Genomic DNA, 27910 nt, shown 5'->3' on the forward strand with positions numbered 1-27910 from the left:
ATGCCTTAATAAAAGTATTATGTGTAATGAATAAGGGTACACTAAAAAATATGTTTGATCTAAAACACAAAGTGGGACTCTCATAAAAAAATGTCTCAATAATGAATTCCACAAAAATGTATAAGAAAAGAACAGTATATGTTAGGATAGTATGTGAATTATTAACAGATGCCAATTTTGTTCATTTCTGTCCCAACTTCCATATTAACTTTATATTATTTCCTTATTTTGGTTTATGAGATATGAGTCTGACATTACCCCAGGGAGGGGAGTGGTCCTGGGGTAACTGTTGGACCAAAATGTCTAATTCACAACTTTACATTTGAAAAATAAACATTCCCCTGAAAAGATACAGCTCAAGCAAAAGAAACTCAAATGAAATATGCAGAAGATCAGGCACAAGTAGCCACTCCACAGCCCTCTACCATTACCACTGCTCTTTAAAGAAGAGATTTGAAAGTAACCTATCATGAGTATTAGATGCCGGTGGCATGACGTGCATCTTCCTCTGTCCTCTGTTCCAAATTTGAGACTATAGGATCTCCAGATGGCTGTGTGGGGTGGTAGGAACAGATTGGGCTTAGTGATAGATTCAGGTAAGCGCAGAAAGTATCTGAACATTTCCAGAGCCAAGAACGCTGTGAAACAGAGGTAAAGCTACAGAGTAGCATGTAACCTAGAGGGATTTTTCCTGGCATAATGAGAGACTGAGGCCATGGTTTCAGAAGATCTCAGTATGAGTGAAAAATAGGGAATCTCCATACATGTATTTGGAAGTGAATGTATTAATTTATATGACATCAGATGAAATACTACTTATATAACATCGCTGAAATGTTATAGGGAGGACAAAATCAATCTATAATTAAAGCAAAACTGTCAAGGCTAAATCTCACAAACAAAAAGGATTTCTCTTGAGAAGGGCATTATAAAATATATAATTTAGAAGTACATTGAATATCTGGACATATGAAGTTTCCATGTCTAATGAATGAAATTACTATTAAAATTAGTTCATATTCCAGAGTCAAAACCTATTACTTAGTTATTTTTAAATAATAACTGTTTTGGCAAAATATCGTGGTCAATTTCTAACTGTTTAAATGAAAGTTCTGATGATTAATTACAATTGTCATTAGCATGAACAAAATCTCTATGCATACAAAAAATTACAATGTTTGTGTTTCATTAATATTTTGATGTGCAGATCAGCAATTATTTTTTCCCAGACATATAAGATTAAAATTCAGCTTTAGCTCAGTTTTATTCAAATTTTTCAGATTGCTTAATCATTGTATTTTTCCCAGAAATCTTTATTTCTAAACTTTAATAATGGTTAACTCTGAGGGCTATTATTTAATACAAAAGTAGTGTCACGTTTGTGGGTTACATGCAATAAGTTAAGCTCAAATACACACAGACAATAGTCTAGTTGACTTGAAGGACATAGGTACAAAAGAATTGCTGATGAGCACGGAAGAGACTTAGCACCTTGAGAGCCTGAATGTCCCTATGAACTCTGAGAAATCAAAGTTATGGACGTTCAGTTCTGCCACACAACCGTTATTTATGCTTCTAGGTTTGTCAGATGTAGGTATATTTAACAAGTTTACCAACTTCATCTGAACAAATTAAATTTAACACAGTTTACAGGATATACCTAACACTTGCAACTTAATTTTTACTTGTAGAGATCAGATTTGGAGTTAGATGTCCAAAATTACTGTTTACATGTCTCTACAATTAACAGTCTTTTCTTTTTTTATCTTTTAAGAAGGCTTCACACTCAGTGTGGAGGCCAATGTGGGGCTTGAACTCATGACCCCGTGATCAAGACCTGAGCTGAGATCACAAGTCAGATACTTAACTGACTAAGCCACCCAGGCACAGCTACAATGAATACTTCTAAGAGATAGTGGGAGGTGTATTATTTTAAAGGGATATCGGGGGTATTTTATTTTTAATTTCCATTATTTTGTTTAATTAATTTTTAAGAAAAATATTAGTTTTGTAATTAAATAAGACAAGGGAAATGTGTTTCTTTGAGCTGTTTTTGCTTGAAATTAGGAAGATAAAACTATATTCTACTTCTTTGTATAGAAATTAATTATTCCAATTGAAGCAAATGTAACATTTATATTCAAAAAAATTAAAAGATCCCTTAATCAAGCTAATAATATAAGAAACATAAAGGGAAAGTTGCGGCAAGATGGCGGCTTAGGAGGACGCTGGGCTCACCGCACGTCCTGCTGATCACTTAGATTCCATCTACACCTGCCTAAATAACCCAGAAAACCGCCAGAGGATTAGCAGAACGGAGTCGCCGGAGCCAAACGCAGACGAGAGGCCCACGGAAGAGGGTAGGAAGGGCGGCGAGGTGGTGCGCACTCCACGGACTGGCTGGAGGGAGCCGGGGCGGAGGGGCGGCTCGCCGGCCAAGCAGAGCCCCCGAGTCTGGCTTGCAAAAGCGGAGGGGCCTGACGGACTGTGTTCCCACAACAAGCGCGACTTAGCGTCTGGGAGGTCATAAGTTAACAGCTCTGCTCGGAAAGCGGGAAGGCTGGAGGACAAAGGGAGGGAGAGCTGCTGAGCCCCCTGACAACAGAGCTCAGTTTGGTGGGGAACAAAGGCGCTCGCCAGCGCCATCTCCCCCGCCCATCCCCCAGCCGAAATCCCAAAGGGAACCGGTTCCTGCCAGGGAACTTGCTCCCTCCGCGCAAACACCCAACTCTGCGCTTCGGCGGAGCCAAACCTCCGGCAGCAGATCTGACTCCCTCCCGCTGCCACAGGGCCCCTCCTGAAGTGGATCACCTAAGGAGAAGCGATCTAAGCCTGCCCCTCCTGCCCCCGAGCACCTTGCCTACCCACCCCAGCTAATACGCCAGATCCCCAGCATCACAAGCCTGGCACGGTGCAAGTAGCCCAGACGAGCCACACCACCCCACAGTGAATCCCACCCCTAGGAGAGGGGAAGAGAAGGCACACACAAGTCTGACTGTGGCCCCAGCGGTGGCCTGGGGGCAGACATCAGGTCCGATTGCGGCCCCGCCCACCAACTCCAGTTATACACCACAGCACAGGGGAAGTGCCCTGCAGGGCCTCACCACGCCAGGGACTATCCAAAATGACCAAGCGGAAGAATTCCCCTCAGAAGAATCTCCAGGAAATAACAACAGCTAATGAGCTGATCAAAAAGGACTTAAATAACATAACAGAAAGTGAATTTAGAATAATAGTCATAAAATTAATCGCTGGGCTTGAAAACAGTATACAGGACAGCAGAGAATCTCTTGCTACAGAGATCAAGGGACTAAGGAACAGTCACGAGGAGCTGAAAAACGCTTTAAACGAAATGCATAATAAAATGGAAACCACCACAGCTCGGCTTGAAGAGGCAGAGGAGAGAATAGGTGAACTAGAAGATAAAGTTATGGAAAAAGAGGAAGCTGAGAAAAAGAGAGATAAAAAAAATCCAGGAGTATGAGGGGAAAATTAGAGAACTAAGTGATACACTAAAAAGAAATAATATACGCATAATTGGTATCCCAGAGGAGGAAGAGAGAGGGAAAGGGGCTGAAGGGGTACTTGAAGAAATAATAGCTGAGAGCTTCCCTGAACTGGGGAAGGAAAAAGGCATTGAAATCCAAGAGGCACAGAGAACTCCCTTCAGACGTAACTTGAATCGATCTTCTGCACGACATATCATAGTGAAACTGGCAAAATACAAGGATAAAGAGAAAATTCTGAAAGCAGCGAGGGGTAAACGTGCCCTCACATATAAAGGGAGACCTATAAGACTCGTGACTGATCTCTCTTTTGAAACTTGGCAGGCCAGAAAGAATTGGCATGAGATTTTCAGGGTGCTAGACAGAAAAAATAGGCATCCAAGAATCTTCTATCCAGCAAGTCTGTCATTTAGAATAGAAGGAGAGATAAAGGTCTTCCCAAACAAACGAAAACTGAAGGAATTTGTCACCACTAAACCAGCCCTACAAGAGATCCTAAGGGGGACCCTGTGAGACAAAGTCCCAGAGACATCACTACAAGCATAAAACATACAGATATCACAATGACTCTAAACCCGTATCTTTCTAAAATAACACTGAATGTAAATGGATTAAATGCGCCAACCAAAAGACATAGGGTATCAGAATGGATAAAAAAACAAGACCCATCTATTTGCTGTCTACAAGAGACTCATTTTAGACCTGAGGACACCTTTAGATTGAGAGTGAGAGGATGGAAAACTATTTATCATGCGACTGGAAGCAAAAAGAAAGCTGGAGTAGCCATACTTATATCAGACAAATTAGACTTTAAATTAAAGGCTGTAACAAGAGATGAAGAAGGACATTATATAATAGTTACAGGGTCTATCCATCAGGAAGAGCTAACAATTATAAATGTCTATGCGCCGAATACCGGAGCCCCCAAATATATAAAACAATTACTCATAAACACAAGCAACCTTATTGATAAGAATGTGGTAATTGCAGGGGACTTTAATACACCACTTACAGAAATGGATAGATCATCTAGACACACGGTCAATAAAGAAACAAGGGCCCTGAATGAGACATTGGATCAGATGGACTTGACAGATATATTTAGAACTCTGCATCCCAAAGCAACAGAATATACTTTCTTCTCGAGTGCACATGGAACATTCTCCAAGATAGATCATATACTGGGTCACAAAACAGCCCTTCATAAGTTTACAAGAATTGAAATTATACCATGCTTACTTTCAGACCACAATGCTATGAAGCTTGAAATCAACCACAGAAAAAAGTCTGGAAAACCTCCAAAAGCATGGAGGATAAAGAACACCCTACTAACGAATGAGTGGGTCAACCAGACAATTAGAGAAGAAATTAAAAAATATATGGAAACAAACGAAAATGAAAATACAACAATCCAAACGCTTTGGGACGCAGCAAAGGCAGTCCTGAGAGGAAAATACATTGCAATCCAGGCCTATCTCAAGAAACAAGAAAAATCCCAAATACAAAATCTAACAGCACACCTAAAGGAAATAGAAGCAGAACAGCAAAGGCAGCCTAAGCCCAGCAGAAGAAAAGAAATAATAAAGATCAGAGCAGAAATAAACAATATAGAAACTAAAAAAACTGTAGAGCAGATCAACGAAACCAAGAGTTGGTTTTTTGAAAAAATAAACAAAATTGACAAACCTCTAGCCAGGCTTCTCAAAAAGAAAAGGGAGATGACCCAAATAGATAAAATCATGAATGAAAATGGAATTATTACAACCAATCCCTCAGAGATACAAACAATTATCAGGGAATACTATGAAAAATTATATGCCAACAAATTGGACAACCTGGAAGAAATGGACAAATTCCTGAACACCCACACTCTTCCAAAACTCAATCAGGAGGAAATAGAAAGCTTGAACAGACCCATAACCAGCAAAGAAATTGAATCGGTTATCAAAAATCTCCCAACAAATAAGAGTCCAGGACCAGATGGCTTCCCAGGGGAGTTCTACCAGACGTTTAACGCAGAGATAATACCTATCCTTTTCAAGCTATTCCAAGAAATAGAAAGGGAAGGAAAACTTCCAGACTCATTCTATGAAGCCAGTATTACTTTGATTCCTAAACCAGACAGAGACCCAGTAAAAAAAGAGAACTACAGGCCAATATCCCTGATGAATATGGATGCAAAAATTCTCAATAAGATACTAGCAAATCGAATTCAACGGCATATAAAAAGAATTATTCACCATGATCAAGTGGGATTCAATCCTGGGATGCAGGGCTGGTTCAACATTCGCAAATCAATCAACGTGATACATCACATTAACAAAAAAAAAGAGAAGAACCATATGATCCTGTCAATCGATGCAGAAAAGGCCTTCGACAAAATCCAGCACCCTTTCTTAATAAAAACCCTAGAGAAAGTCGGGATAGAAGGAACATACTTAAAGATCATAAAAGCCATTTATGAAAAGCCCACAGCTAACATCATCCTCAACGGGGAAAAACTGAGAGCTTTTTCCCTGAGATCAGGAACACGACAAGGATGCCCACTCTCACCGCTGCTGTTTAACATAGTGCTGGAAGTTCTAGCATCAGCAATCAGACAACAAAAGGAAATCAAAGGCATCAAAATTGGCAAAGATGAAGTCAAGCTTTCGCTTTTTGCAGATGACATGATATTATACATGGAAAATCCGATAGACTCCACCAAAAGTCTGCTAGAACTGATACAGGAATTCAGCAAAGTTGCAGGATACAAAATCAATGTGCAGAAATCAGTTGCATTCTTATACACTAACAATGAAGCAACAGAAAGACAAATAAAGAAACTGATCCCATTCACAATTGCACCAAGAAGCATAAAATACCTAGGAATAAATCTAACCAAAGATGTAAAGGATCTGTATGCTGAAAACTATAGAAAGCTTATGAAGGAAATTGAAGAAGATTTAAAGAAATGGAAAGACATTCCCTGCTCATGCATTGGAAAAATAAATATTGTCAAAATGTCAATACTACCCAAAGCTATCTACACATTCAATGCAATCCCAATCAAAATTGCACCAGCATTCTTCTCGAAACTAGAACAAGCCATCCTGAAATTCATATGGAACCACAAAAGGCCCCGAATAGCCAAAGGAATTTTGAAGAAGAAGACCAAAGCAGGAGGCATCACAATCCCAGACTTTAGCCTCTACTACAAAGCTGTCATCATCAAGACAGCATGGTATTGGCACAAAAACAGACACATAGACCAATGGAATAGAATAGAAACCCCAGAACTAGACCCACAAACGTATGGCCAACTCATCTTTGACAAAGCAGGAAAGAATATCCAATGGAAAAAAGACAGCCTCTTTAACAAATGGTGCTGGGAGAACTGGACAGCAACATGCAGAAGGTTGAAACTAGACCACTTTCTCACACCATTCACAAAAATAAACTCAAAATGGATAAAGGACCTAAATGTGAGACAGGAAACCATCAAAACCTTAGAAGGGAAAGCAGGAAAAGACCTCTCTGACCTCAGCCGTAGCAATCTCTTACTCGACACATCCCCAAAGGCAAGGGAATTAAAAGCAAAAGTGAATTACTGGGACCTTATGAAGATAAAAAGCTTCTGCACAGCAAAGGAAACATCCAACAAAACTAAAAGGCAACCAACGGAATGGGAAAAGATATTCGCAAATGACATATCGGACAAAGGGCTAGTATCCAAAATCTATAAAGAGCTCACCAAACTCCACACCCGAAAAACAAATAACCCAGTGAAGAAATGGGCAGAAAACATGAATAGACACTTCTCTAAAGAAGACATCCGGATGGCCAACAGGCACATGAAAAGATGTTCAGCGTCGCTCCTTATCAGGGAAATACAAATCAAAACCACACTCAGGTATCACCTCACGCCAGTCAGAGTGGCCAAAATGAACAAATCAGGAGACTATAGATGCTGGATAGGATGTGGAGAAACGGGAACCCTCTTGCACTGTTGGTGGGAATGCAAATTGGTGCAGCCGCTCTGGAAAGCAGTGTGGAGGTTCCTCAGAAAATTAAAAATAGACCTACCCTATGACCCAGCAATAGCACTGCTAGGAATTTATCCAAGGGATACAGGAGCACTGATGCATAGGGCCACTTGTACCCCAATGTTCATAGCAGCACTCTCAACAATAGCCAAATTATGGAAAGAGCCTAAATGTCCATCGACTGATGAATGGATAAAGAAATTGTGGTTTATATACACAATGGAATATTACGTGGCAATGAGAAAAAATGAAATATGGCCTTTTGTAGCAACGTGGATGGAACTGGAGAGTGTGATGCTAAGTGAAATAAGCCATACAGAGAAAGACAGATACCATATGGTTTCACTCTTATGTGGATCCTGAGAAACTGAACAGGAACCCATGGGGGAGGGGAAGGAAAAAAAAAAAAAAGAGGTTAGAATGGGAGAGAGCCAAAGCATAAGAGACTGTTAAAAACTGAGAACAAACTAAGGGTTGATGGGGGGTGGGAGGGAGGAGAGGGTGGGTGATGGGTATTGAGGAGGGCACCTTTTGGGATGAGCACTGGGTGTTGTATGGAAACCAATTTGTCAATAAATTTTATAAAAAAAAAAAAGAAACATAAAGGGTCCAACTTTTGTTCTAGATTCTCTCCCTAATATTTGCAAACTTTCCTTAGGATTATTCAGTGATATGTAGGACTTCAACTCTAGTGAGACTCGATTTACTGTTTCTATGGTTTACTGAGGTTTATTTTATACACAACAAAATTCACTATTAGTGTGTACAGTTTATTTTGATACATTTATACAGTGATGTAACCACCACCCCAACTGAAATAGGAAACATTTTTATCATCCCAAATGTCCCTCATTGCAGTTTGCACTCAACTCCCCATCATTGCCAAAGTCAGGCAATCATTGGTGATCACCGTCCTGATTTCTGTCCCTGTAATATCCCTTCTCCAAAAAGTCATGTACTCTGTAGTGTGTGGACATTTTTTGCCTAACTTATTTCACTTAGCATAGTTTTGATATTTAGTCCTGTTGTTGCTTATGCTAGTGATTCATTATTATTATTTTTTTCTGAGTTGTAATAAGCATGCATGGACTGTGATATATCTTCAAATAATACCAAATTGACAACTATTTGAGTTGTTTTCAGTCTGGGATTATTGTGGGAAAAAAGCTGTTATAAATATTTACATACAAGCCTTTATGTGAACATGTGTTTTCCTTTCTCTTGGGTAAATGATTAGAAGAAGATTTCAGGTAAGTACAAATTGATAAGACACTGCCATGTTCTTTCCCAGAATGGTGGCACATTTTGCATTCCCACCAGCAATGTACAATATTTCATGTTGATCTGATTTGTCAGTTTTGTACTTTCTGCTTTTTGTATATTAACCACCCAGTAAGTATGTCATTATATCTCATAGTGGTTTAATTTGCATTTACTAAATAACTAATGATATGAACAGACTTCTATAATCTTATCTGTCATTTATCGTTTTTTAATTTTTTTAACATTTATTCATTTTTTGAAAGGCAGAGAGAGACAGAATGCGAATGAGGGAGAGGCAGAGAGAGAGAGAGAGAGACATAGAATCGGAAGCAGGCTCCAGGCTCTGAGCCATCAGCACAGAGCTCGATGCGGGGCTCGAACCAACGAACTGCGAGATCATGACCTGAGCAGAAGTCGGACGCTCAGGTGACTGAGCCCCCCAGGCGCCCTGTACTTATCTCTTTTTTGATGAGACATCCTTTCAAATCTATTACTTCACTTTAACTAATTTTTGGTTAACTTATACATTGTCTGCATATATTCTGGATACAAGTTCTTTATCAAAAATGTGTCTGGCAATTATTTTCTCCCAGTCTGTGACTTGCCTTTTCATTTTCATTCTTTTTTTTTTAAGTTAATTTATTTATTTTGAGAGAGAGACAGAACCAGTGGGGGTGGGGCACAGAGAGGGAACAGAGGATCTGAAGCAGGCTCTGTACTGACAGCAGTGAACTCGTTGCAGGGCTCAAAGTCACAAACCGTGAGATCATGAACTGAGCTGAAGTCACATGCTTAACCAGCTGAGCCACCCAGGCGACCCTTGCCTTTACATTTTCTTAATGATGTTTTTAGAAGAGCATAGTATTAAATTTTAACAGAGTCCAAATGGTTAGGGTTTTTACATATTTTTTGTCTCATATGGAAGAAATCATTTCTTAATCCAATTTCACAAAGATTTTCTCCCATGTTTTCTTAAAGAAACTTTATAGTTTAAGGTTTTACAGTTAGGTCTATTCTCCATCTAATATTGGATTTTATATATGGTGTAAAATATGAGTCAAAGTTCATTTTTATATGAATATATAAGTTATCTAGTACCATTTCTAAAAAGACTATTACTTTCCCAATGAATTACACTGGGATCTTTCTCTTTGTAAAAATATATTGAACATTTTTGTATGGATCTATTCTTGGGCACTATATTCTCTTTTATTGATCTATATGTCTATTTCCTTGCCGATTCTGTACTAACTTGATTACTGTACTTCATTATATGTTTGTTTTAAAGCTGTTTGGTTAATGTAGGTCATACACATTTCCTTACAAAATTTCATATTGGCTTATCAATGTCTACAAAAACCCTGCTGATATTTTAATTGCAATAGCACCAACTCTATATATTTAATTGGGAAAATTGCTAACTTAACAATATTGAATTTCCTGTCCATTAACTCAGTAGATACTTTTCTATTCATTTGGGTCTAGTTTAATTAACTTCATCAATATTTTGTAGTCAATATTTAGTAGTTCTAAGCATAAAGTTTTTACATATTTTCTTTAGATTTATAGCTGAGTATATTTTATTAATGCTATTATCAATTTTTTCTGCCACTTTTAAATTATTTTTGCCAATATCTATATATGCCTTTATGTTTTGATTGATCTTTTGTCTCGAAACCTGCAAAAACTCACTTATTAGTATAAGTGAGTTGGGTTTTTCCCCCCAGATTATTTAGGGCTTTCCATACAGTTTTTCATGTTATCCTCTCCCATCCTCCCTCCAGTGTTATTTCTTGTCTTCAACCTTTATGACTTTTATTTGTTTTTCTTACATTATTTGACTGGGTAGGACTTTCAGTACAATGTTAAACAGAAGCTGTGAAAATGAACATCATTGCCTTATGATTTTAGGAGAGCACTATTCAGTCTCTCACCATTAAGTACAAGGTAAATGTGTTTCCTAGAGAAGAACTTCTATAAGTTGAAAGTTTCCTTATATTCCTAGATGCTGAAAGTTTGTATAATGTACATGTGTTGAAATTTGTCAAAAATTTGTCTGAATGTATCAAGATAATCATTTATATTTAATTCTGTTGATAGGATGATTTATGCTGATTGGTTTTTAAATGTTGAACCAATTTTGCATTCCTAGAATAAATCCCATATTGTCCAGATTTATTATCTTTTTAATACACTGCTGAATTTTACTTACTAATATTGATAGAGAATTTGTGTGTTCACATTTGTGAGGAATATTGGTCTACAATTTTTCTTTTCTTGTACTCTCTGACTGGCATTAAGCTAACGGTGTCCTCACAAAATGAGTTGCGAAGGGTTCTAGTAGAGGTTGTCTACAATTAGTATCATTCTTCCTCAAATATTCTGTAGAATTCACCAGTTAAATCCTCTGATCTGCAGTTTCTTTAGGAGAAGTTATTTAATAATGCATTTGATTTATTTAATATATACAGGGTTGTTAATTCTTCTTTAATGAATTCTTCTGTTATTTTAAATATTTCATAGATGGTCCATTTCATCTGATTTGGTGAACTTATTGAGGTCAAATTATTCATATTTACCTTTAGTGTTCGTAGAATCTGTAGTGAAGTCCCCTCTTTCATTCCTGGCATTTGTAATTTGTGTTAATCCCATATTAATGTAATTTGTATTACATTAATATATTTTCTCATATATATATATATATATATGTCCATGTGTATATGTGTGTAATTAATAAATATCTAAGGCATTTACATATAGGCTAGAGGTTTGGCTTAGATATTAATTAGTTTTACTGATTTTTTTCTTTTTTTTTTAATTTTTTTTTTAACATTTATTTATTTTTGAGACAGAGTATGAACGGGGGAGGGGCAGAGAGAGAGGGAGACACAGAATCGGAAGCAGGCTCCAGGCTCTGAGCCATCAGCGCAGAGCCTGACGCGGGGCTCCAACTCACGGACCGCGAGATCGTGACCTGAGCTGAAGTTGGATGCTCAACCGACTGAGCCACCCAGGCGCCCCCTGATTGTTTTTTTCAAAAGCAAAAATTGGTTCATTGAGTTTTCTCTACTTTTTTTGTTTTCAATTTCTTTGATATCTGCTTTTATGGTTATTGTTTTCTACCTTCTGTTTGCTTTAGATTTACTCTGTTCTTTTTCTAGTTTCTTAAGGTGGGGGAGGAGTTTAGATTATTGATTTGAGGTAACTCTTCCTTTTCAGTATCTGCATTAATGCTGTAAACTTCCCTGTTTACATCGCTTTTTGCTGCATCTCAGAAAATTTCTTATGTTGTGTTTTCATTTTCACTTACTTTGAAAAACAGTAAAACCTTGGATTGTGAGTAACTTGTTCTGTGAGTGTTCTTCAAGACAAACAAACATTTCTAATAAATTTTAAGCTGATAAACAAGTGATGTTTTGCAATATGAGTAGTACATGATGCCGAGTGTCACATGATCACAACTGAGTCAATGGTTCTTCTCTCTCTCACTGCAGGATTGTGGGTGATTGTCTCCCATGCTTGGATGCTTCGTCTCAGGCTACGGTATTTAGTACAAATCAGTGATTTTTCAGAACATTGGAAGGTGTCACAACTAGCACTAGTGTATTTTTTATCACTTCAGAGCACCTACGGACAGTCTTGCTTTCCCATACAAGAGTAAGCTTAGGAATGCTTTGCTTCATTCTAGGTCAGGCTGCCTGCAGATATAGATCCTTTCCTCTGCTGCCTTATTCCCAGTTACATTAAATACAGTATATGACAAGAGTTTATTAATACTGCACTGTAGTCAACATCCATTAGTGATAGTGAAAGTCGTTCTACACAATAACCCTCCTCTCTTGTCTCCCTCACACCAGCCATGAAAGTTTTCAAAGGTAAGTACTATTTAATTTGTTTACTTTTCTTTATATTTTGTATTTTTTAAATTTTGTATTATATTACAGTATTATAATCACTTTTATATGAGTATTTTTTGGGTTGTGAAACAAGTCATCTGAGTTTCCATTATTTCTTATGGGGAAATTCACTTTGATATACAAGTGCTTTGGATTACAAGCATGTTTCCAGGACAAATTATGCTTGCAAACCAAGGTTTTAAACCATATTTTCAAATTTCGCATGGAATTTATTTTTTGAACGAGGGTTAGTAAGAAGTGCATTGTTTTGTTGCCAAAATGTATTAGTTTCTTATTGCTATTAGCCAATTACCATCAACTCAGTGGCTTAAAATAATATAAAATTATCATATTCCAGTTATGGAGGTCAGAAGCTTAATAAGAATCTCATGGGCCTAAAATTAAAGTGTCTTCAACATCACATTCATTCTGGAGGCTCCAGTAAGAATTTGTTTCCTTGCCTCAGTTGGCTTCTAGAGGCCACCTTCATTCCTTGGGCCCTTCCTCCATCGTCAGAATGCATGACATAAACCTCTGTTTCCATAGTCATATCTTTTTCTTACCTTAAGAAAAAGTCATACCTTTTTCTTACCTTGCTCCCTCTCTCTGTCTCTAATGCAAGACAACAACAAAAAAAGGAGCAACAGGATGAGTCAGTCCATTGGGCATTTGACTCTTGATTTTGGCTTTCCTCCTGTGTCACGATCCCAAGGATATGGGATCAAGCCTCAAATCAGGCTCCAAGCTGAGTATAGTCTCCTTGGGATTCTCTCCCTTCCTCTCCCTCTGCCCCTTCCCTGTTTGCACTTGAGAGCATGCCCCCCCTCTTGCTCTCTCAACAAAAAACAAAACAAAACAAAACAAAACTGTTAAAGACCCTTGTAATTACATTAGGCTAACCCACATCATCCAGAATAATCTTGCTATCTCAACAACCTTAATTTGATCCTTAATTTAATTACACCCCCAAGTCCATTTTACCATGAAAAGTAACATATTCATAGTATTAGGACATCTTTGAGGTGACATTAGTATATCCACAAAAAATATTTGGGGATTTTTCTAGATATATTTATATTATTGATTTTTAGTTAAATTTTGCTCTGAAGATAGGTTGGAAGACAGCAGCATAGGAGGGCGCTGGGCTCACTGGGTCCTGCTGATCACTTACATTCCACCCACACATGCCTAAATAACCCAGAAAACCACCAGAAGACTAACAGAATGGACTATCTGGAGCCAAGCGTAGACAAGAGGCCCACGGAAGAGGGTAGGAAGGGCGGAGAGGCGGTGCATGCTACATGGACTGGTGGGAAGGAGCCGGGGCAGTGGAGGGGCAGCCAGCCCAGCAAGGCAGAGGCCCTGAAGTCTGGCTTACAAAAGCTGAGGGGCCTGACTCTGTGAGTTCTGACAGCCAGCAGAACTTAACATCTGGAATGGTAAAAGTCAACAGCTCTGCTCAGAGAGCAGGAGGGCAAGAGGACACCAGGAGGGAGAGTTGCTGAGCCCTGGAAGACAGAGTTCAGCTCAGTGGGGAACAAAGGCATTGGCAAGCGCCAACTTTTTCTCCCATCCCCCAGCCGTAATCCCAAAGGGAACCAGTTCCCATCACCAAACTTGCTTGCACCACGCAAACACCCAATGCTGTGCTTCTGTGGATCCATCCCTCTGACAGGTCTGCTCCTCCCAGTGTTGCAGGGCCCCCCTGCAGGAGACCACCTACGGAAAAGTGACCTAAGCCTGCCCCTTCCACTCCTGTGCCCCTTGTGGATCCAGCCCAGCTAATATGCCAGTTACCATCAAAGCAGCACCACAAGCCTGGCAGTGTGCAAGTAGCCTGGACAGGGACAACACCACTCCACAGTGAGTCCTGCCCCTGGGAGAGGGGAAAATAAAGTACACACCAGTATGACTGTGGCCCCATCAGTGGGCTGGGGACATACATCGGGTCTGACTGAGGCCTCACCCACCAACACAAATTACTCCAGACAGCACAGGGGAAGGGGCCTACAGTTCCACACCACACCCCAGGGACTACCCAAAATGATGAAACAGAAGAACTCTCCTCAAAAGAAACTACAGGAAGTAGCGATAACTAACGAATTGATCAAAAACGATTTAAGCAATAAAACCAACAAGAATTTATAATAATAATCATAAAACGAATTGCTGGGCTTGAAAAAAAGTATAGAGGACAGTAGAGAATCTATTGCTACAGAGATCAGGGACTAAGAAATAGTCATGAGGAGCAAAAAACACTATAAATGAGGTGCAAAATAAAATGGAGGTGACCACAGCTCGGATTGAAGAGGCAGAGGAGAGAATAGGTGAATTAGAAGATGCAATTATGGAAAAAGAGGAAGCTGAGAAGGAGAGAGATAAAAAAAATCCAGGACTATGAGGGGAGAATTAGAGAGCTAGGTGATGCAAACAAACAGAACAATATCAGTATCATAGGAATTCCAGAAGAGGAAGAGAGAGAGAAAGGGGTTGAAGGTGTACTTGAACATCATAGTTGAGAACATCCCTGATCTGGGGAAGAAAAAGGCATTGAAATCCAAGAGGCATAGAGAACTCCCTTCAGATGTAACTTCAATCGAACTTCTGCATGACATATCACAGTGAAACTGGAAAAATACTAGGATAAAGAGAGAATTCTGAAAGCAAGTCAGGATAACCATTATAAAGGGAGACCCATAAGACTTGTGGCAGACCTACCTATTGAAACTCGGCAGGCCAGAAAGAAATGGCAGGAAATCCTCAATGAGATGAACAGAAAAAATATGCAGCCGAGATTCATTTATCCAGCAAGTCTGTCATTCAGAATAGAAGGAGAGATAAAGGTCATCCCAAACAAACAAAACTGAAGGAATTCATCACCACTAAACCAGCCCTACAAGAAATCCTAAGGGGGATTCTGTGAATGAAACATTGCAAGGACCACAAAGTACCAGAGACATCACTACAAGCATGAAACCTACAGACATCACAGTGACTCTAAACTCATATCTTTCTATAATAACACTGAATGTAAATGGACTAAATGCGCCAACCAAAATACATAGGGTATCAGAATGGATAAAAAAACAAGACCCATCTATTTGCTGTCTACAAGAGACTCATTTTAGACCTGAGAACACCTTCAGATTGAAAGTGAGGGGATGGAGAACTATCTATCATGCTACTGGAAGTTAGAGAAAGGTGGAGGAGCCATACTTATATCAGACAAACCAGACTTTAAATTAAAGGGGGTAACAAGAGATGAAGAATGGCATTATATAACAATTACAAGGTCTATCTATTAGGAAGAGCTAACAATTATAAATGTCTTTGTGCCAAATATGGGAGCCCCCAAAATATATAAACCAATTAATCACAAACATAAGCAACCTTACTGATAAGAATGTGGTAATTGCAGGGGACTTTAATACTCCACTTACAACAATGGATAGATGATTTAGACACAGGAGCAGTAAAGAAACAAAGCCCCTGAATGATACGTTGGATCAGATGGACTTGACATATTTAGAACTCTGCATCCCAATGCAACAGAATATACTTTCTTCTCGAGTGCACATGGAACATTCTCTAAGATAGATCACATACTGGGTCACAAAACAGCCCTTCATAAGTATAAAATAATTGAGATCATACCATGCACACTTTCAGACCACAATGCTATGAAACTTGAAATCAACCACAGGAAAAAATATGGAAAACCTCCAAAAGAATGGAGTTAAAGAACACCCTACTAAAGAACAAACAGGTCAACCAGGCAATTAGAGAAGAAATTTAAAAATATATGGAAACAAATGAAGACCAAATACAACAATCCAAATGCTTTGGGATGCAGTGAAGGCAGTTCTGAGAGGAAAATACATTGCAATCCAGGCCTATCTTAAGACACAAGAAAAATCCAAAATACAAAATCTAACAGCACACCTAAAGGAAATAGAAGCAGAACAGCAAAGACCCCAAGCCTGGCAGAAGAAGAGAAATAATAAAGATCAGAGCAGAAATAAACAATATAGAATCTAAAAAAAAAAACTGTAGAGTAGATCAATGAAACCAAGAGTTGATTTTTTTTGAAAAATAAACAAAATTGATAAACCTCTAGCCAGGCTTCTCAAAAAGAAAAGGGAGATGACCCAAATTGATAAAATCATGAATGAAAATGGAATTATTACAACCAATTCCTCAGGAATACAAGCAATTATCAGGGAATACTATGAAAACTTATATGCCAACAAATTGGACAACCTGGAAGAAATGGACAAATTCCTAAGCACAAACACACTTCCAAAACTCAAACAGGAAGAAATAGAAAGCTTGAACAGACCCATAACCAGCAAAGAAATTGAATCAGTCATCAAAAATCCCCAACAAATAAGAGTCCAGGACCAGATGGCTTCCCAGGGGAATTTTACCAGGCATTTAAAGCAGAGATAATACCTATTCTTCTCAAGCTGTTCCCAAAAATAGAAAGGGAAGGAAAATTTCCAGACTCATTCTATGAAGCCAGCATTACTTTGATTCCTAAACCAGACAGAGGCCCAGCCAAAAAAGAGACTTACAGACCAATATGCCTGATGAATATGGATGCAAAAATTCTCAATAAGATATTAGCAAATCGAATTCAACAGCATATAAAAAGAATTATTCACCATGATCAAGTGGGATTCATTCCTGGGCTACAGGGCTGGTTCAACATTCGCAAATCAATCAGGGTGATACATCACATTAATAAAAGAAAAGATAAGAACCATATGATCCTGTCAATTGATGCAGAAAAAGTATTTGACAAAATTCAGCATCCTTTCTTAATAAAAACCCTAGAGAAAGTCGGGATAGAAGGAACATACTTAAACATTATAAAAGCCATTTATGAAAAGCCCACAGCTAACATCATCCTCAATAAGGAAAAACTGAAAGCTATCCCCCTAAGATCAGGAACACGACAGGGATGTCCACTCTGACCACTATTGTTTAACATAATGTTGGAAGTGCTAGCATCAGCAATCAGAAAACAAAAGGAAATCAAAGGCATCAAAATTGGCCGAGATGAAGTGAAGCTTTCACTTTTTGCAGATGACATGATATTATACATGGAAAACCCAATAGACTCCACCAAAAGTCTACTAGAACTGATACATGAATTCAGCAAAGTCGCAGGATACAAAATCAATGAATAGATCAGTTGCATTCTTATACACTAACAATGAAGTAACAGAAAGACAAATAAATAAAGTGATCCCATTCACAACTGCACCAAGAAGCATAAAATACCTAGGAGTAAACCTAATCAAAGATGTAAAAGATCTGTATGCTGAAAACTATAGAAAGCTTAGGAAGGAAATTGAAGAAGATATAAAGACATGGAAAAACATTCCGTGCTCATGGATTGGAAGAATAAATACTGTGAAAATGTCAATACTACCCAAAGCTATCTACACATTCAATGCAATCCCAATCAAAATTGCACCAGCATTCTTCTTGAAGCTAGAACAAGCAATCCTAAAATTCCTATGGAACCACAAAAGACCCAGAATAGCCAAAGTAATTTTGAAGAAGAAGACCAAAGCGGGAGGTATCACAATCCCAGACTTTAGCCTCTACTACAAAGCTGTAATCATCAGGACAGCATGGTATTGGCACAAAAACAGACACATAGACCAATGGAATAGACTAGAAACCCCAGAATTAGACACACCAAAGTATGGCCAACTCATCTTTGACAGGGCAGGAAAGAACATCCAATGGAAAAAAGACAGTCTCTTTAACCAATGGTGCTGGGAGAACTGGACAGCAACATGCAGAAGGTTGAAACTAGATGACTTTCTCACACCATTCACAAAAATAAACTCAAAATGGATAAAGGACCTGAATGTGAGACAGGAAACCATCAAAACCCTAGAGGAGAAAGTAGGGAAAAATATCTCTGACCTCAAATGCAGCAATTTCTTACTTGACACATCTACAAAGGCAAGGGAATTAAAAGAAATATGAACTATTGGGACTTCATGAAGATAAAAAGCTACTGCACTGCAAAGGGAACAATCAACAAGACTAAAAGGCAACCAAGGGAATGGGAAAAGATATTTGCAAATGACATATCGGACAAAGGGCTAGTATCCAAAATCTATAAAGAACTCACCAAACTCCACACCCCAAAAACAAATAACCCAGTGAAGAAATGGGCAGAAAACATGAATAGACACTTCTCTAAAGAAGACATCCAGATGGCCAACAGGCACATGAAAAGATGTTCAACGTCGCTCCTCATCAGGGAAATACAATACAAAACCACACTCAGATATCACCTCATGCCACTCAGAGTGACTAAAATGAACAAATCAGGAGACTCTAGATGCTAGACAGGATGTGGAGAAACGGAAACCCTCTTGCACTTGGTGGGAATGCAAACTGGTGCAGCCGCTCTGGAAAACAGTGTGGAGATTCCTCAAAAAATTAAAAATAGATCTACCCTATGACCCAGTGATAGCACTGCTAGGAATTTCCAAGGGATACAGGAGTGCTGATGCATAGGGGCACTTGTACTCCAATATTTATAGCAGCACTTACAACAATAGCCAAATTATGGAAAGAGCCTAAATGTCCATCAACTGATGAATGGATAAAGAAATTGTGGTTTATATACACAATGGAATACTACGTGGCAATGAGAAACAATGAAATATGGCCTTTTGTAGCAATGTGGATGGAACTGGAGAGTGTTAATGCTAAATTAAATAAGTCATACAAAGAAAGACAGATACCATATGTTTTCACTCCCATGTGGATCCTGAGAAACTTAACAGAAGACCATGGGGGAGGGGAAGGGAAAAAAAAGTTTAGAGAGGGAGGGAGCCAAAACATAAGAGACTCTTAAAAACTGAGAACAAACTGAGGGTTGATGTGGGGTGGGAGGGAGGGGGTGTCAGGGGTATTGAAGAGGGCACCTGTTGAGATGAGCACTGGGTGTTGTATGGAAACCATTTGACAATAAGTTTCATATTAAAAAAAAAAAGAATTAGAAGAAAAAATAAATTCAGCTCTTGTCAGAAAAATGCATTTTGTAGAATTTGAATTATTTTTTGATATTTATGGTCCATAATACAGTCTATGTTAGTAAATTGTCTACATGTGCTAGCATACAATGTATATTATGGTTTCATTGGGTGAAGTGTTTTATAACTCAGTTGGTGGATTTGGTTGACAGTGTTATTCGGGCATTGTATATCTTTACTGTATATCTTTATGTAAGTATTTTCTTCATATAATTGAAACCATATTGTTATTTGCATATATACATACATATACATGTATGTATCAGGCTGCAATAATAGAAATATCATAAATTGGCCAGATAAAACAGCAATTTATTTCTCATACTGAAGAATGAATACTCATACTGAAGAATGAATACTCATACTGAAGAATGAATACTCATACTGAAGAATATAATTGAAACCATATTGTTATTTGCACATGTATGTATCAGGCTGCAATAATAGAAATATCATAAATTGGCCAGATAAAACAGCAATTTATTTCTCATACTGAAGATCAGGGTGCTTCCAGATTTAGCGTCTGGTGAGGGCCTGCTCTCAGGTTCCTAGAGGGCAGTCTTCTTACTGTGTCCTCACATGGCAGAAGGAGCAAGGGAGCTCACTGGGGTCTCTTTTTTAGGGACACAGATCTATTTGTGAGGGCTCCACCCTCATGACCTAATCACTTCCCAATGTGTACAAATAGCATCACATTGGGGATTATGTTTCAACATATGAATTTGGGGATATAAACATTCAATCCATAGCACACACATATTTAGAATCATTATATTTTATGATATACTGAACTCCTCATCATTTTGAAATACTTCATCAGCACTGGTAAATTTCTTAATAGCTTTGTATTTTAATTCATAAAATAATCTATTTTGTAGATTCATAAAATGATCTATTTTACTTTTAACCTAAACATATCTTCACATTTAATAAGAAAATGTTGTAGAGAACACAGTGTTGTCTTATTTATTCAGCGTAACACTGTCTGCATTTCAATGCACATATTTAGACCATTTATATATTTAATGAGTTTTTTACTTTTCTTCTACATTCTGGTTTTATTAATTATAACTCTTTTACAAATATTTTAGTGCTTCTTCTATGGTTTGTAACTTACAAATTTAATTTACCACAGTTTACTTTCAAATAATAGTAATTTCCTTCATAAATTATATAAAAACCTTACGACAATAAATTCTTATTTTACTTTATCCCACCTCTTGCGCTATGGTTCTATACATTTGTCTTCTATATATGTTATAAATTCCATATGTGGGCCTCAGGGTTGGTGCCATTTCAACATTTCTGCTCCTACGTCCCTAACATGGCATCTAAACTCTGCATTCTCTCTCTGGCAGATCTTAGGCAGAAAAGGATTTCTTGCCCTGCACCTAGCTGTTAGAAGTCCTCTGGTTTTCTTTCATGTAGCATGCTTAGTATGAGAGGTCTTCCTACCCCACCACTAGAGACAGGAGTCTTCTGCTCTTCCTCCAGAAGCATTGGATATTTGCTTTTGTGTCCTGCAGACAGGAAAAAAGGGTTCCTACTTCCTCTTGCTTCTATCTCTCCCTTAGATGTTCTGGGGTGGGGTGGTGGGGGGAGAGGGTTTGTTGTTCCTCCCACAGTGGCTTAAAGCTTTTCCTTCATCTGAGAGGTAAGTCTGACAACAGTGGACAGTATTTTTTTTTTTTTTTTGTCTATCATCAATGGCAGTTGATTATTTCCTATAGGTTTTGACACAACTGAAGGTAGCTTTCTCTTGTTTTCTGACCTGCCTTCCAATCTTTTTCATGAACATCCAGTGAAGGTGAAGGTCCTTGGGGGGAATATATATATATATATATATATATATATATATATATATATGAGTGGGTACACAATCCCTTTGCATCTCAGGTTTCCAGATATTCTAAATCAATGATTCTCAACATAGGACAATTCTTCTCTTATTCCAGGTGCATTTAGGCAATGCCTGGAGACATTTTTGGTTGTCACAAGGTGTGAGTTATTACTGGCATCTAACAGGTAGAGGCCAAGGAAGCTGATACTATAATGTACAGGACAGTCCTCCACAACCCAGAATTATCCAGTGAAAAATGTCAATAGTACTTAGTTGAGAAATAGTGTTCTAAACTCTTATGTTATTCAAAATCTGGCCTATAGTCATTCATACAGTTTTAGTTGATTTCTTGTGATTAGCTTTTAGGACAGCCACCTCTTTCTCCCATGCTTTGCTAAAAGTAAAGCATCCATATATGCCATCTCTCTTCAGAGATACTTTTCACTCTTTGGATATCAGTTTCCTTGGTTGCTTTGCAATTTCAGCTCTTTGACAGGAAAATGTATGATTTTGTAGGTTATTTCATTTTTCTCATTATTAAGACAAAAAAGACATTCTCCTGCAGGTTTCTACATGCTAAGTGGAGACAGAACTCCATTCACTCATTTTTTGTTTCTTTCTTTTCTTTGCTACTTTGGAATTCTTCTGGGAGTAAAATACCTAAACGTGAAGACAATGAAAATTTCTCCAATCTGTAAGCTTCTGCATTCTATTTTAGATATAAATAATCTCTTTTATATGAACGCATGCTTCACAAAGTATGAAATGCAGACTCAGATTTCTCTTAGTTTATGTATAATCATCAATTGACTCCTGAAATATTTGTAAAGATATAAAATCATGAATGCGCCTCTGCATCAAAGATTCCAACGTGCTTATCTATCAGCTTGTACCAGTAACTCATTGAAGGGAACATGCTGTGTGCAACAGAGGCATAGTATCCAAACTACAAATACAAGTAAGATGAAATTCCTGCTGTTAGTGCAGTTTTGCAATGACATAGCTGTTAATACTAGAGGCATGTGGTTGCCTATGTGTGTATGGGGATGGTAGTGTACATTTGGAGCAGAGAGAAAAAAAAAGAACAATGTACTGAATTTAATAGCTTACTGGCCTTGTCATTATCTAACTCTATGGGCCTGACAAACTAAACTAGTTGAAACCATTTTTTTTACCTTAAACATCTTAAAATTAAGGGATTAGACTAGATTAGTGGTTTTCAAATTGGCTTTTGTTCATTTAGTAGATCTGTGGCTGTACCCTCACATATTCTCATTCACTAGCTCTGTAGTTAGGCCAAATAATCCTTACTTTTACTGAACTCCTTTGATAATACTGATGCAGTTGTCTGAAGATTACATTGTGAGAAGTTCTGATTCCTTACTAGACTAGAGACTAGGAGACTAGACTCGAGACGGGGAATTTACTTAAATTTAACTTTGCTTCCTAGCTACTAGAAAAGTGTATACAGTAGATAGTAGATATATAGTAAATCCATAATATATAAATGTTGAGTTGATCTAAAATGGTATACAAGGTCTGCCAGGTCAAAGGGTCTACAAGTTGGATGTTTACATTTCAAATAACAGAAGGGAATTTCAGGACTTTCTGAATTAGTATTCAAACTTGTTTTCTGATGATAGTTACACCTGTTTTGTGATAATATGGCCATTATCTGTTGTGTAGGACAAAAGTAGAAAGCACTGAGAAAGCATGAGAGATACATTTCACACAACAGACTTCTTTGTAGACAAGTATATATTTTTGGTTTGTGGATTAAAGATTGAACTTGTTTTATTAGCTAAAATATTTTTCTTTACTTTTTTAGAATTCCTTTAGGATAAGACTGATAAATTTTTGTTATTTTACTGTTGTAAAATAGAGATAATAAAGATTTAGTAATTTTAATAGCTACACAAAATAGATATGGAAATGTGGACACTGCCAGCTTTGTAGGAGTTAAAATGTATTATAATCATTTTGAAAAACTGCACTGAGGTTAAACATTTTTATTCATAAATATCAAATAGTATTCTAGTTATAATCCTTACCCTAATGGAAATAGAAGAAATATGATTTAAGGATGAAACAAGTGCATCATATGGAATGCATACGACTAGAAAAAGTTTTACCCAAAAGCACTACATGTTTCAGTTTCCTTGAACTGTAAATGGCCAATATCAATGACCATCCACTGTGCCAGAGGAAAATTAAATTGAATTTAGTTTGCTTCAATTTATTTGCAACTGAGAGGACAAACCCTGTGCACACCCATAACATTTTATCTTTGAACCAATAACTAAAAAGTCTAAAGTTGTTAAGGCATCTTGTAAAAGTTGAGAGGTCAGTGAAGGGTTTGAACCTGAATAACACAGCACTCTTTCAATCTTTTAGTTCAAAACAAACATAGAAGACACAGTAAGCTCACTGATAGAAAAGCTGTTTTATTTCTCTGGTGTAGATAATTCGCATGACCTGCTTGGTTCACCTCTCTCCTTTTATATAAGTAGCATACTCCTTCCACCTTCAGATCCTTCTGTACAGATCCTTCTACGCCTGTAAGATTGTCTTTTCTGTTGTTGCCCCACCACAGTGTTTATAGTTCTGGGAGCAAGTTTTTTCTACTGCAATTCCCAACAATTTCTCTCATTCTACACGTACTGCTGCTATTCTACACATGCTCATGTAGAGGAGACAGGAACGCAATTGTCAAAACTGTGCCATGAAAAACCCATAAACATAATTCAGTGATTAAACAAATATTTATTGAGAACCCATCAGTCAATATTCTAGGCACTAAGAATACAGTGGATCTCACACACAGCTCCCCTCCAACACACACAGGATCCGCAGGTATCTAACATCAGAGGCCTAGACCTTGGTGGCTTATAACAAAATTTATTCATTACAAAAGAGTTTAATGTTTAGATTTAGCATAAGTGTGTGTGTGCTCGCTCGCATGTGCGTGTGTATGTGTGTGTGTTTAAAGTCACTTAGCTGTGGAAAGTTAATAATACTATAAATATTATAAATATCACATTTTCTACTTTGTAACATCAGAAACTGTGGCATATGTTCATTTTTCCTACTTCAACTGTCATTCAAATTGAACTAGAAGAAAGGTACAATATTCCATTACACTATATCACCACATATCATGTGCCCCATAGAATTACTTTAAAAACAACTACCTCTTTAACTTTATCATTAATTTTCTCTTCCCTTGTGCACCAAAGATGATATGGTTTCGGATCATGCTAAAAGATGATGAAGGGGAAAGTCTTTAGGATAAAATGCAATTATAAATACAAGCATCTGGTAATGGCTCAATCAAGTGTTATCTCAATATAAGGTAAGACAAGTCATTAAATAAGTTTTAAATAATACCATTTTCTAATCTTAATATTAAAATGAAATATTCTAAGAAATTAATGTAAACAATCAAAATCGAAGTGTTTTTATTTTTTATTTTTATTAAGTTTCCCATTAGGTATTACTGGATCAAAAAATTCCTTCTTGTAGTTAACTATGAAATGATAGAAAAAAATGCAAAAATATATTGTTCTCAAAAGGTCATATTTGGCCAGCAGATTTATTTTGTTTGCTCACATAGTTTGAATTATTTGTCCACATTTTAAAAGTAGATATTTTATATAAAATTTCAACTAATGGATTTTGTAGAGAAGTCGCAGACCTGCAACACAAAACCCACTCCTTCTCACATGGCAACAATCAACTGAATCTCTGCAGTGGCTGTGTGTTTTTGATGAAGCACGCTCTCTGTAGCTTGGGGAAGCCCATTGCACCCCAACTGTCTCACACTCTCCCTGCCCAAGTCATGTACAGTATGTTTCTGCTAACTGTAGTTTTTTTAATTTGCTAAAGGAAGCTTGAACCTACTGCCATCATTCACTAAAATAGAACTAATATGACATAATCATTTGTTTTACTTTTGTATTTTCAAAAATACTTGGTTGTATTTTTAAGTTGGAGGATAACTTAAGATTTCTAAGAGATAATTTAAAAATTTAAAAAAGGGGCGCCTGGGTGGCTTGGTCAGTTAAGCGTCTGACTTCAGCTCAGTTCATGATCTCACGGTCTGTGAGTTCGAGCCCCGCATCGGGCTTTGTGCTGACAGCTCAGAGCCTGGCGCCTGTTTCGGATTCTGTGTCTCCCTCTCTCTCTCTCTGCCACTCCCCTGCTCATGCTCTGTCTCTCTCTGTCTCGAAAATAAACATTAAAAAATGTTTAAAAAAATAAAAAATAATAAAAATTTTAAAAATATGAAATAATTCCTTGCTCAGAATTTCACAATTTGAACTTGGTGTGAACCTGTAGCTCAGAGAAGTTAATGACTCACAACCTGTTTCATAACAACTTGCTGGCATTGCTGGAACTAAAAGATTTCTTTACAACCAACACAGCTTAGGAAATATTTCTGAAATATTTGTGATGCTCAAGGAATAATTTATACAACACATGTACATATTTGTATGAACATTATATTCCCTAAAGAACAAAGGAATTCACGTACACTGTTTAAATTCTTCAATAATCGGAGATATTTTTATGATGCAATATTGTTTTGGATTTTAAAATCTTGCTTAAAACAACGCCACCATTTATATTATTATTAAAATTTTTAATCAAAAGTAAAATATACCTACCTGTCAAAAATACATTAAATATGCATACACTGTAAAATAATGCTGACTATAGAACACTGACATGTTATTATACTATATTAATAACACTAAACTAATGTGTGGTTAATTTTAATTGCCTAGAATATATGGTTCTCATTTGTTCTCACTGGTTTAAAAACATCATTCTCGCTGCTAAGTATTTCCAAAGAATGAATAATAAAAATTTAAAATATTATAAGTATGAGAGTACATAAAACTATTTTCCCAAAATGCCTAGCATTTTTATTTTATTTATTTTATTTTTTTAAATGTTTATTTCATTTTTGACAGACAGACACAGCACATGAGTGGGGGAGGGGCAGAGAGAGAGACACAGAATCCGAAGCAGGCTCCAGGCTCTGAGCTGTCAGCACAGAGCCCAACGCGGGGCTCGAACTCACAGACTGTGAGATCATGTCGGACACTCAACCCACTGAGCCACCCAGGCGCCCCACCAAGATGCCTAGCATTTTTAGTCAACTTCAGATAGAAGTATCGTCTTTAACTAGCCTCCAAATATATTTATTTATATTACTTTTCAATTCTTAAAGACTTTTCAAACAGAAAGCAGAATGGGATTTAATTCAATAGAGTCGCCACTCCACCAGGTTTGCCCTTCTGTTGCCTTGCTCCTAATAACCACGGTGCTCTGTGAACTGTTTGATTTCACTGAAAACATTATTAAGACTATTAACTCTCCAATTAAGCTTATGCCAAAGTCCAGGATATTTTTCCAAATATGTATTAGTTGAATATAGTTTTACTTTTTTTTTAATTTTTTTTTAACGTTTATTTATTTTTGAGACAGAGAGAGACAGAGCATGAACGGGGGAGGGTCAGAGAGAGGGAGACACAGAATCTGAAACAGGCTCCAGGCTCTGAGCTGTCAGCACAGAGCCTGACATGGGGCTTGAACTCATGGACCGTGAGATCATGACCTGAGCTGAAGTCGGCCGCTTAACCGACTGAGCCACCCAGGCGCCCCAGTTGAATATAGTTTTAAATGGTCATATATTTTATACTCTCAGTTTTAGTGAAATTTGGTAACAGATTATAGACCATCTTACTGATGACTTTAAGTTAGAACTCATGATTATATAATTACTATTCTAATAAATGACTGATAATCAAATTTAAAATTATTAATATGCAAATGTGATTTACGAAATAAAATAATACCAAAAAATATTTTACACATTCCTGGGGCATTCTCATTAACAGACATTTTAAAGTAGTGTTTCTTTTTTGGGGGCTGATTTTATATCCTTAAACAATACGCTATGCTTTTCTTTCTCAATTCATAAAGTTTATACATTGCCAGTTATATGCATACTGTAGCAGAGGAGAATTTGCCTTAATTATACACTTTTAAAGTGTATAATTAATAACTATACTCTTCACTTGTATGTTTTTATTATCCTATGTAGTTACATAAATAAAATTTCTAACTTGCAATAATAATCTAAACTTTCCTTTTCTGTCAAGTATAGACAGCACTTCTTTGTCAAATGAGAATATTTGTACATCTTCTCTTCCCTTAACATTTTCTCCTTCCCACCTCCTAATCTCTATTAACTAAGCTTTTACATTGTCACAGCTGATAAACTTTACATCTGTTCTTTAATCAT

The sequence above is a fragment of the Prionailurus viverrinus genome, chromosome A1 (genome assembly GCF_022837055.1).
Source record: "Prionailurus viverrinus isolate Anna chromosome A1, UM_Priviv_1.0, whole genome shotgun sequence".
Lineage (NCBI taxonomy): Eukaryota > Metazoa > Chordata > Mammalia > Carnivora > Felidae > Prionailurus > Prionailurus viverrinus.